Here is a 13,655-nt window from a genome sequence, read left to right as displayed (position 1 = left end):
TTGAGCCTGATAGGTCAGACTATAAACTTCTCATGTGCTGTCGCCCGCACTTGCACACCGCTGCTATGAGTCCTAAGTCACCAAGAAAATTCCCCATCGTCGCAAAGACTCGAACCACCATCACTAGTCCTCAGCTCTCGGCTTCCATGACATTTTCTACCTCTGACTTCACCATGGATCAACAGATGTCACAGGATGGCAACAGATAGCAGATGTCACAGGAAACCAAACGACAGGAAAAAACATACGAGGAACCTTGCCACACACATAGATATATAAAAGACAAAATCAATATTTCTAATCACCATACCTAGGCTAGCGATGGAACCACAACTCCCCGAGAACGCTTTACCCTATTGAGTATCATTTACCTTACTATCATTCACATAGTCTCGTTTACTTTAATTGTTTCTTTACTTTATTCACAAACTCTCAAAAACAACCATTAATTATTACTTTGCTTTGGATTTAAGGACAACTTTTAGGTACATCTAAGTGAAGGTAACGAGAGCCAATAAAACCTTTAATAATCAAGATCCATCGTGAATTCGATACTCTTACTTTTGAATACTGGCTACACTCGATCCGTGACCTTAGACACATCACTGAATTGTAGATAAGAACACCTAAGTTGTTTGCATATGTGACACGTAGTGGAACAATTTATGTAGAATTCACTAAGGTTATGTAGATGGTAGTTAGAACCTAAAACTAAGTTGTTATTGATCATATAATACCCTAAATATACTATAAGTATGGGTTTTTATGGTTGTATGTACTCAAAAAAGATGAATCCTTTAACAAATTCGTTCCAGAACCTAGAACTACATGGAGATCCAAGAAATATGTTTAAAATGGTGGTGATGGTAGCAAAACAGGGTTGTGTGTGGATTACCTTCCTTTGTTCTTCCTCTTCATCAATGCTTTTAGACTCATCGCAATTTGAGGAAAGTTGCAGGTTCGGTTGGAGATCTAAAGGGAGAGGAAGGATAGATGTTGCCCTTGCCGAGGAAGAAGATGGCAAGAGAGGGAGATGGGCGTCACCTTTTCTGGGAGGGGGTATTTGATGACTTGGTATGACAATTTTTGCTCACGAGCAGCCTGAGACAGCGTGGAGGAAACTTGGTCGGGGGAATGCCCGTTTTTGGTTCGGGCTGGTTCTTTACATTTATGGGTATGTGGGGCTAGGGAAAATTCCTAATCAGGGCGGTGGTTGGTATTAAATAGCTACACATCGCTTGATCCCTAGACGTTTCCTACTTTTTTACTTCGCTGCTGCTTGTGTTATAGTTGTTCATTCCTTTTATTGGGATCCCGTGTGAGCATCGTGAACCCTATTTCTTGTATCGTGTTTAACATCATCACAACACATATAGTTGCCATTTTTGTGTGCTATAGCCAATGGATAAATTGGTGATGTGGTGCCACATAATTAATACACCACATAATGGCCAAGCACTTTGCACCCCTCCATAGTGATTTGGGCTCGATGGAAGTCCTAGTTATCCTTTCATTACTCTATTTGTTTCATTACATGTAGCCCCCTTCTTTGTCACTTGGTTGATTCGCTGGATCGGTTGCTTCCAATTACCTTTTTTTTGGCTGCGGCCTACCAGCCACCGGTTGCTAGGCTCCCCCTCTATGTACCATTGTGATCTGATCCCAGTGACCGTGCTTCTCTTTCCTCACATGTTTGGTTCAGCTCGGTTAAAGCGACGGTAGAGCCCACCATCAAACCATCGAGCAGTTCTGGATCATGTTTGTGGCACTGAGGCGTGCGTAACCCTACACCTAATATTTCTTTCTCGACTCTTCCCCATGGTCTCATTCTACCTCCCTAGCCGGTCTCCACCTCCATCGGTCTCCCATTAGGAGGTTCTCCCTTGCCGAGATCCTTTCCCATGGGCCTCAACAACGCTCCTATCTTCCCCACCCACAGCCACTACACCTGAGAGCCACACGGGGAGACATGCTGTGAGGGGGAGTAGTAGGGATGCGGAGGGCGACCGAGGCGCATGGTTGATCCGAGAGTCGCACAAAGGAACAAAATGGTGACGCGGCGGTGGATGATCTGTGGCGACACAAGCACAATGTCGTGCAAAGGAAAATTTGTAAGGAGAAGTGCGCATCAGTCAATTTTTTCATCGTAGAATTTTTTGATCTGGGGCGTGAATGGAGGACCATAGACGCAGCTGATTCTAGGCTTATCAATCTATACATACCGGCCCCAACAAATCTTAGTGGGACAACTCCATTTGGGTAGCAACGTTGGGTTAAAGCCCATGTTGTAAGGGTTATGATATCAAATAATTCAGCCTCATCTGCATGTACATGTCTCTTATCTCTCTCTCTCTCTCGCTGTTGGCTACCAAAAACACATGATTTGTTTGCCCAATTTTTTATATATTATTTAAGTAGTTTTTAATGGAATTTTACATCCACACTAACACATCGATTAAGATGCGTATTGTTTCATCATAATTTTTTTATCCTGATATGTATTTTTGAGTGCCTACATTGATGTGTGCCATCCATATTATACTTCAGGATGTGTATAGATAGACATGACTTATCCTGATATGTATTTATGAGTGCGTACGTAGATGTGTGTCATGTATCCATCTTACACTTTAGGATTTTTCTAGATACACATGAGGAAGAACTACAGATCATATGAGAAAGCCTGTGCAAACATATTGTTACGCAAAAAACCAAAAATATGTTATATGTTAGTTTTGTAGTAAACAAACAACCAAGAAACGGGTATCGCCAATTACATGGTAGAAACTACAATGATTATAAGCAAACTGAAGCTACACAATTACTTAACCCTTCATAAGAGACAAGGGTTGTACATGACATGCGTACATACTTGTTTGAAAAGTTTGGATCAGTAGGTGAAAAAAATACTAACCAAGTTTGTATGAAAACCTTTTCAAAAATAGAGACACATTGATTTTTCTACATTTTAGGTATATAATGAGACGTCGACAAAACAATGCATGCACAGAAACGGGTAGCATTTTGTGTGTATACTTCCATTTATGCATCTAACTTGTAAGAGTTGGTTATATCCATTGGAACTTTCTATTATGTCCATATGACCATATCACAACTCCTTTATCTTAACAAACTCCACCTTTACATAAAGAAAAATGCAAATGTAAAGTAAAAGCAATGGGAAACGGGTAGTTGCCATAATTGTTTGAACGGAATGTGGAAGCTTGGTTGATGAATGTGGCGTGGGATGTAAAATTGGTCATAGTGGACAGTATCATATAGTAGTATCATAAATATGATACTAGTGTATGATATTATCTTTATAATGCATTGTATTATGTAGTAGTATCACAGTCTTATTGTATTTATTATATAATTTGTAGAATATCAATGCAAATTGTGTAGAAGATATATTTCACATTAATTTTTTTAGTTTTATGAGCTATGATGCATTATTTACCTATGATGTCACTATTATCTTTCTTATTGCTAATTGAAGTGGCACATCAACTTTTTTGCATGCATATACTGCATGATACTACCTATGATACCCCTAGTCTAAAGAGATTTTATAGCCAAGAAATGTGGCCTAGGTTTTTTGTAAAGGTGAAGTTTGTTAAGATAAAGGAGACAAATGGATGTAATAGAAAGGTCGAATGGATATAACCAACTCTCGTAAGTTAGATACATAATGCAAGCATACACAAAACTTGCCACTCCACGTTTTCTGCGTATGGCATATTTTTTTTCTAGAAATCATTATAAATGTTAGATGTAGACAAAATAATGTGTCTTTATTTCTAAAAGGCTTTCCTACACACTTGCTTAAGTACTTTTACACATGCTGCTCCAAACTTCTCAAAGAAGTATGCACAAATTTTGTCTACAACCCTTATCTCTTATGACAAGTTACGTAATTGTGTAGATTCAATTTTTCTATAATCATTTGTAGTTTATACTGTGTAGTTGGCAATATATACAGCTTTTCTTTGTTGGTTGCATACTACAAAACTAACTGACAACATCCTTTTTGCTGTTGCATACCAATATGTTTGCCTAGGTTTTCTCATGTGATTTATGGTTCTTCCTCATGTCTATCTAGACACCTCCTAAAGTGTAAGATGAATGCATGACACACATTCATGTAGGCACTCATAAATGCATATCAGGATAAGTCATGTCCATCTACACACATCCTAAAGTGTAAAATGGATGACACGCATCAATGTATGCACTATACATATCAGGATAAGGAAAAAATTATTTATGATGATATAGTTTCCATCTCAATCGATGTGTGCAGCATGGATAAAGAAACCATGCAAAATTATTTCAAGAATAAATAAATTCTTGGGCAAACAAAGCATGCTTTTTTTTTGTTCGCCATCAGAGAAAAAGAAGAGATATGTACATGTGAGTGAGGCTGAGTTAGTTGATATCATAACTCTTACCATTTGGGATTTAACCTAACATTGCTACACATATGGAGTTGCCCTAGTAAGACTTTTTGGGACCAGTATGTATAGGTTGATACGCCTAGATTCAACTGGACATCGACGGTCCTGCACTCGTGTCACATATCACAAAACTTCTCCACTCCCATTGCTTTTATTTTACATTTGCATTTTGTTATTATGCATGAGCTATAATCTGTGGCAATGCTATCAACAAGGAAGTGTCAGGTGAAGCAAATTTGATAGATTAAGCATTGGAACCACTTCGACAAGTTAGGTCACAAGTGGGGCTCGCTGAGTATTTTGAGGAGCGGAATGAGCAATTTTTTTACACTATCCTATTTGTCACTCGTATCATGTTATCGAGTCTCAAGGACTATTGTTGCCACAATACTAAAACACTCCCTCTTTATTCTACGTCCTCCAAAGCTTGGTGTCTGAATTGAGTATAGTGGTTGCATCATTATATTATATATATATACTTAGAAGTTTGTATGTGAAAAATGTTACAACAATAGGTTGTGGTTTTGAAGGGCTGACATTTCTTGGATTCCCAAAGACCTTACAACAACAACTCAGATAGTTGATAGATCGCAATTTCCCAGGGTCAAAGCAAAAAATTCCATAGATGAGCACCAAAAAGTTCATCACATTAGACAAGCATATGTTGCTGCATTGTCAGCTGGTGTTGCACATTTGTTCTACAAAATCATGGTCAATCTCGGATTGCAGCACTCCATGTATTTGACAATTATATCTAAACATGTATCCAACATTGTGAAGTATTTTCGGATAAACTTGACGAGCAGGGAATATCCAACCGCGCGGGTAGCCCCATCGGAGTGAGTCATTGCACAATACTATGGTGCATGTGGGTTGCGCACTCAGCCTCCTCCCGGGCAGACTTGCTCGCAAGGATCCAAATCAACTCGGAAGCCCAGTCGGTTTACTCAAGGTCAACGTGCAAAACAAGACAAGGATTCGACGGTGGTTAATCGACTTAGGCTCTAGGGTGACTCTCTTGTATGTTGTAAACTTACCAAGGTTTGGCAGGCGAGGAAAATTCGGACGATGGGTATCTGGACCATGAAATGTTCTATACTTTGACCAGCCAGAGAGCACTCAGATAGGGCGGAAATATGGATGATGCCATGGGGCGTCTGGCGCACGTTAAAGATATCTATATGAGCGACACCCAACGGAATTCAAGAATATGCATGCTCCACTGCTCCAGTGCCCTGTTGGAGTGACACCGTCGGTCATGAAGGTGATTGTCTACAAATATTCGATGACACCAAAAGTGCCCAGGCGTTCCCATACGTTGGAGTGACCAATTGTCGCTATAACTTATCGATGTGGCCTGGTACACCTAGTCACATCGGGTAATCGTTTGGGAACAATATGAATTGTAAAGTGCCAATGTGTTTCCTCTATGGTTGAGGATGGCTTCTATGACACCAATACCCATCCTGCATTTTGTAGGGCGTTCTATCTGCTGAACTTGGTAGCCCACGCGCCACTTTAGTCTGTCTTTTCGATGTTGCACGATTCTCCGGGTTTTCTAGAGTCGGACAATTTGTGCCCTCTACCCATGTTGGCTGTATGGAAGCTGCTAGCCTGATCTGGTGTAGGTGTTTTTCCAGGGTCGGCCATCCATGTTTGCTCACATCTCAAATTCTTCTCCGCGGGTAAATCTCGAGGGTACATCTTCCCCTCGGGCCTACATATGCTATCTTGAAATTTCCGGGTACCGATGGGCGCGGCGTACCGCCGTGCTAGCCTTTGCTAGTAAACATAATGAGATTATGATGCTACTACATGATACGATGCATTATAGCGATAGCATCATAAATCAATATCATATGCATGATCCAACTATATGATACTACCCACTATGGCCAGCTTGGTATCCACTCCACATACATCAACCAAGCTTCTCCATTATCTTCAAACAATAATTAATTATGAAAAATATCAGTTTTCCATTGCATTTATTCTATATATGCATTTTCTTCTTGTGACATGGATCCATGGCTCAATTATTTGGCTAGAGCTATAATATCTGGCAAAGATCTCGGCAGGGAGGTATCAGATGATGCAAATTTGTTGGTTGCAAGCATTTGAACCACTTCGACAAGTGAGGTTAGAAGTGAGTCTCACCGAGCATTTTGAGGAGAAGAATGAAAAATAGGGAAGGATAACATGATATGGGAGCAACCTTTTATGTTTTGCGCTGGAGGTATCGGGATCATGGAAACTTTCTCATGATGGAAAGCTGCCCGATCGCACCCCTAAGCATGCAACCGCCTGCTAGTCACATCCTTATTGTTAATATTACTCACTAATTTGCATGGCACATGCTTAGGGGGATAGAGAGAGAGGGAGGTGTGATAGAACATGAGTGATAGCGACGACGAAAGCGAGAACCAACGGTCCAGATAACGAGAGAGAATAGAAAAGAGGTACATGTGTCTTCATTAATTTCCAGATGTTTCTTATTTTCTAGGAACAGGGTTGTAAACCACAAAATCCTAGGTCGGCTCTTAGTTTTCCCTCCATTATACAACCATGTAAAAGGGTTGCTCATGATTTTGAGGTTGTTAGGCATAGAAACAATGATTATGGAATCATTGGTCGGATGGAAATAAGGTGGGTGCCATGTATGTGCGAGCTCTCACGGAAATGTTGTCGGAGAGACCAATGGATACTGAGGGGATCACCTAGAAATGATGAATCAAGCTGTCGTAGAGGCTATAGGTAAGAAAATTGGTGAGCTCATGGAAGCTGATGTGGGGGTCGCTGGCATATTTGCGTCTGAAAGTGAGGCTGAAAATTTCCATGCCATTGATGAGGTGTTTGTTGTTGTAGGTGGGATTGAGATAATATGAAGTGGTGAAATTTTGAATATGATTACCTAATTGAGTTTTGTTTCACATCTGGCATGAATAATCATAAGGATAGAGGTTGTAGCATTACATGGGGAAAAGGCGAAAAACAACAACATGGGAAACAGTTGAAAGCACTGATGCGAAAGAAAAGGATTGAAAATGATTTCCAACGCTAGGGTGATAGCAAATGAGGGGAGTTATTGACGTTTCTTTTATGCCGACAACATAGATTCCCGGTCCAGAAGTGTCCAAGCGTCTTGGAGGAAGGATCCCTCTCATCTTTTTGATGATAGCAGCTCGGGTGATGTAGATAAGATAAGCAATGAGACGGAAGATAAGGTGACTAGCCAGACTAAAACAAATAATTACCTGCCAGTGAAGGGTAATTCAAAAAAATTGGATTTCATTATAGACATTTCAATGCTGGAAAATGTTGCTGGTGAAAAGGAGAATACGGACCTGGCCATTTTTCTTGTGGTGGAAGGAAGAAAGGATAGCGAAAGGGTATTGGGCCGACCCAAGAGTGAGAGGTCCAACCCAATATGCATGAATATCAGAGGGACGTCGATCATGATGGACAAAAAAGGTGGCTTCCATACCGCTGATCGTGAAGAGGAATGATCAAACTACCAAAGCCATGGGTCCAAATAAAAACAAATTCAAACGACTTCATAAGGATAGGAATGTTCGATGGGTTTTCAATTTTGGATGACAAGAGGAGACCAAAGGACTTTCGGGGTAGACGGGAGATGGGAAAGAAAACCTAAATGAAGGGCCAAGCTACATGGATAGTGAGGAGAGTGGGGAAGGGGGCTACAACCGTTAAGTGGGGCTGCCTGGACAGCTCCACACGATACCCGATGAAGATTAGCATGTTGAACTGCCAGGGTTTGGGGAACAAGAGGGAATTTTGTGGTGTTCTAGCACACCAGAAGAAGGATATCCCGAATATTATCTTCCTGTCAGAAATCAAATTTGGAGAGCGAAGAGTGGAAAGGTTCGGAATGTTGATGGATATGCCTAATATGTTTGTGAAGAATTGCGAGGGAATGAGTGGTGGTCTTGCATGCAAGGACTAAATGTGAGTTTGAGGTGGAAGGGCAGAATGCACATTGATGTCGATGTTTTCGAACCGGACTGTTTTAAGTGGAGGCTGAAGGGCATCTATGGAGAGCCGCGAGAGCATCGATCAAAAACATGGAAGCTCGTGTCTACGCTTCACCACCAATTAGATCTTCTGTGGTGTTGTGAGGGCAATTGCAATGAAATTATCTGTAGTTTTAGGAACGGCGACCCGAATGAAAAGCTCTAAAATGAACATCCAAGCATTGCATGGTGACTGTGACATTGTTCCTTTTATTCACTGCACACGGTTCAACTGAATGGACAGGAGGAGGCTATATAACATTTGATGCCTATGTTCCTGTACCTACTTAATCGTCGCCGGCGGGGATGGCGATGCCGCTCCCATCTATGCGTTCCAATGAACACGCCTCGTCCACCAACACATGGGTCAGTGGCATCTGCTACAGAGATCTCGACATGACGTAGCCACCCACCATGGGTGCCTGTGACGGCGTGCTGGACATGACCTTGTCATTCGACCCGCTCGTCGAGCCTCCATTCCTCAGTAAGATGTCTGCGAAGATCGTCGTCGATGTAGGCCGCTCGGGCGACAATTCACAGGGACGCAGCTGTTGCATCGGCGCCGGAAGGGCAGCCTCGCCCGGTCGCACGCGCTCTGGCTCCGGGTGTGCACGGCACACCGGGCACGATGCGTTCGCGCGTAGCCAGGGGTCGACGCAGCTGCTGTGGAAGAAGTGCGTGCACGCCGGCAGCACGCGCACCACGTCACCGTGCTCCAGCTCCTGCAGGCACACGGCGCACTGCGCCGCCGCCGCTCCCCCCTTGCTGTCGCTCCTCCTCTTACTGCGCTGGGGCGACGGCGTCGCCGCCCCCGCCCCATACGTGAATGCGGGGAGCGCAGCGACGATATGGTGCATGCTCAGCCCGAGGTGAGGGGTAGGAAGCGGCGCATCGTGGTGGCGAGCGCGCCGCTCGGACCGGCGCGACCGGCAGCGGCGGTAGAGCAGGTACAGCAGGACGATGGCGAGGAAGGCGATGCTGATGCCCAGCAACACGAGGTTGCAGCTTCTCCGCGAGAGCCTGTGTCGAGGAGGAGCTTGGGCGGCGTAAGCCGGCGACGACATGGCTGCGGCTAAACCTGACCCGCTGCAATCGAGTTGCCGAGTACTCTCCGGCGGTACGGGTTCAACTCCGGGAAGACGGACACAACAGGTACAAGTAGGCGCACTTATAGCGATCGATCTGGTGGATACACGCAGATTGCTTTCCTAGCTAGCAGCTCACGTGTGCAACACACACATCGCTGGACACACGCACGGATCGATTGCAATGCTAGCTGGGTAGAGACAAAACCAGTTCCTACTCCCACACACGTATACAGTATACGACGGAGCACCTGGCGCCTTGCAGTGTGAGATCGTGCTTAATCCTAACAGACTTCGTGTAGAGAGAAGACATGGTTCATACGACAACCAGCGAAATCACTGAGACATGGTCGCCGTGGGAGATACAACACTAATAGAAAAAGGGACTTTAATCCCGGTTAGTAAGGTCCGTTAGTCCCGGTTTTGCCATCGGGATTAAAGGCGTCCCTTTTAGTACCGGTTGTGTTGCAAATCGGGATTAAAAGGGTCTTCGCGTTGGATGCGTGCGCGCGCCGGAACGGAGGCCCTTTAGTCCCGGTTTGTAAAACCCATTTTTTATTCTATTTTTATTCTTATTCTTTTCATTCTAATTTTTTCAGAATTTCTAATATTTTAGTTATATTAGTTATTTGACTAGTTTAGTATTAACTACACTTAATCTTAGGTCATATTGCTCACTTGTGGTCAAACTTTCCGCTATTCCCCCATCCTCGGACTGCTACAACACTATCACGTTTAACTTTTCAGTTCCTTTCATCCCACTTCCAAGTGCTCTCTCCGCACGTTATTGATACTAGTATCATATTAATCCTATTAACCTATTGGTCACAATGTCACACTTCTTTATTATTTAAATTTTAAATAATTACTTTAATAACCAAAAGTAATAATAATCATGAATAAATAAATAAATTAAATTAAATTCCAAATAAAAAAATAAATTTTTATTTGCAAAACCTTAAAATTTTCATACTTCCATTTGGCTGTTTGAGAATCTAAAAATTTGCTAACCGGGTAAATCTGGGTGAATTCAGATGTAACTTTGTGCGTAGATACATTTTCATATATTAAACTTTTTTTAGTTCGTATGCAAAATATATTCTCGTTTTACCAATACATGATGCAATTTTACAAAAAAAAAAGAGTCGAAATTCATGTTTGTTAATTTCTCTTGCAACTAGATGACATAATACATGGGCATCTCGAACGATTTATTTTTTGAATTTGTTATCAATTTCATTTTATTTTACAAAGCTAAAAAACGATACAAGGGAGAGGGGAGAGCCAAAAATACTCCAAAAAACCTTTAGTCCCGGTTGGTGTCTTCAACCAGGACTAAAGGTCCCGTTACGAATTAGGATTAAAAAAAATCGGCATCCTACCCGTTCGAACCGGGACTAATGCCACATTAGTCTGGGTTTAAAAAACAGCCGAAACTTAAACTCTTGACAACTCCAAACAAAAAACATGTTTTCTACTAGTGTAAGAATGAGTCATGAAAGTGATTTGTGCATCGCAGTCATGCTTACTGGATGATATACGTTCAGTTGAGTCGCTAGCTGAACTCTGATTGATGATGATCTATATCCGTTAGTAAAGGGTATGTTGCACCAAAATTTTGGCATGCCTGCTATAATAAGGATATTGTCTCAAAATATAACGATAATTGTGACATATATGATCACATATTAAAATAAATGGCATTTTTCATTATTAGACACATGCACCTTCGATGGGGCATTCTAGTATTGAACTAAATGCTCAAGTTGTGTGCGACCTTAAATTTTCAAAGTATTAACTGTGGGATATTTATTTCAGCAACACTAAAATACCATCAAATTGTACTAAAATAAAGAAAATACTCCCTCAGTTCGAAAAATGATGTCTTAACTTTATTTTATTTTTCTGCGAATAGGACACTGGCAATAAAAGAAACAGCGAACAATACAAACCATTCCAAGAAAAACTGAAATTACAACGAGATCCTTGAGAAGCCCTTCATCTTCAACCTTCAGACTGTGCAACGATGCGTTGCTGCTGCCGCTCCTCCCTGAGTCGGCTTGACGTTGTTGGTTGCAGACGGGAAGTCGCCGAACGATTCAAGAAGACCACATCTGTTCCGAAGACGAGGAAGAAGGATGAACTGCCGCTGAAGCTCCTTGACGATCGGTAGATCCCCACAGCCAGACGAAAACCTCGAAGATGACACCACTCCCACAAGCCTCTCGATGTTGCCACCGAGATGGGATTGAAGCCGGGGAGACCTTATTGCACGAGGCGCCACCACCACCTGAACGCCGCCCCTACAAACTTTGACACTAAAAAAGAAGAACTGAGCCCATAAAATAGGCGGGGCAGATCGGCAGCGGCGCCGGCAGGAGGCGAGGGAGACCTAGATCGCTTGCCGCGAGAGCCTCGCCGTACCGGTTCGCTACGACTTAACTTTATCTAAATATGCATGTATCTATACATGCATGTGAATCTAGATAAAGTTGAGACATCTTTTTCTCCGAATGGATGAAGCATGTAGAAAAGGATGTTACAAAAAGCTAAAACGGTACATACAAAAATTTCAAAAATTAATCATATACTCCTACATGACTGCAGAAGGTTAATTATCAGTGGACTAAATTATCTAATCGGATGAAGCCCGGTGATCAGGGGATACGTGAGCACCCCTTCTCTGCTCGGCACGTATCTAACGACGTTAGCACTGCACATGCATCAACGCGGTCCAGCGCGTCGAGTGGAAGGGCGGAGAGACGCGGGGAAGGTGCAAGGCTACGCACTTGGCTGAGGAGACACTGACGTGACCTCAGATGCGCGAGGTGGAGGCCGGCGAGGTAGTGGCCGTTAGTGAGTTACCGTTAGTGAGTAGCAGGATCCAATGGTGGTGAACCAAATCTAACGGTGATAACCGGGTGCTCACGTATCCCCCTGATCACCAAATCCACTCTCATTATCTAATACTAGGCAGCTAGCTCATATACTACTAAAACTCAGTGTAGAATCTGACCCAGACGTACTCCAAATACAATAGCTAAATATTTTCATGGATTAATCATCGTAGCTAATCAAGTTAAATCCATTACTCTGATCATAATGAATGCCAGGGTTTTAGTTGGAATTTGAACTGAATTAAACTAAAAACCGAACACTTATTATATATCAAACGCAGTACCAAAAATAGCTACATGCATGCATGGTGCATTCCCATAGTGGCTAAAACTAGTGTAGTTAACGGATCCATGATCAATCTAACAAAGCTAGTCAACGCATCACCAATGTCTCACGATGAGATATTGCATCGCTGCAAGGCGCATTACCATACTTTTGTTCAGAGATTAGATCGTAACCCGGCCTTAAATTAATAAAACTATTGCAGGCAAGTTCTTACAGGACGCTGAAAACCAGAGATGAAAGAGTCCCAAACAAGTTAGGGTAGGCTAGAGTTAAAACCCATAAGATCTCGATGCCAAGTCATGGTTCCGGAACGTGGATAGCTAACTTCCACGCACCCCTGTCCATGGCTAAATCTTTGTCGATATTCCAAACCTTCAGGTCTCTCTTAACGGACTCCTCCCATGTCAAGTTTGGTCTACCACGACCCTCTTAATATTCTCAGCACGCTTTATCCGTCCGCTATGAACTGGCGCTTCCGGAGGACTCCGTTGGATATGCCCAAACCATATGAGACGATGTTGGACCAGCTTCTCTTCAATCGGTGCTACCCCAACTCTCTCCCGTATATCGTCGTTCCATAGCCGATCCTTTCTTGTGTGGCCACATATCCATCTCAACATGCGCATGTCTGCTACACTTAACTGTTGGATATGTCGTCTCTTCGTTGCCCAACACTCCGCGCCATACAACATCGCAAGTCGGATAGCTGTCCTATAAAACCTGCCTTTTAGTTTTTGTGGCACTCTCTTGTCACAGAGTACGCCAAAATCTTGACGCCACTTCATCCAACCAGCCTTGATTTGGTGGCCCACATCTTCATCGATATCGCCATCCTTCTGCAATATGGACCCCAAATATCGAAAAGTGTCTCTCTCCGGTACCACCTGCCCATCAAGGCT

General features: G+C 42.7%; 1 pseudogene; it reads right to left on the bottom strand.

Moving 5' to 3' along the window:
• Positions 1-8,775: 8,775 nt before the first annotated feature.
• Positions 8,776-9,552, bottom strand: LOC124689635 (annotated as a pseudogene).
• Between the last annotated feature and the right edge of the window lie 4,103 nt (positions 9,553-13,655).

Source organism: Lolium rigidum, chromosome 2 (genome assembly GCF_022539505.1).
Source record: "Lolium rigidum isolate FL_2022 chromosome 2, APGP_CSIRO_Lrig_0.1, whole genome shotgun sequence".
In the NCBI taxonomy this organism is placed as follows: domain Eukaryota; kingdom Viridiplantae; phylum Streptophyta; class Magnoliopsida; order Poales; family Poaceae; genus Lolium; species Lolium rigidum.
The sequence above is the reverse complement of the archived record's forward strand: the minus strand, read 5'-3'. Positions and strand labels throughout refer to the sequence as shown.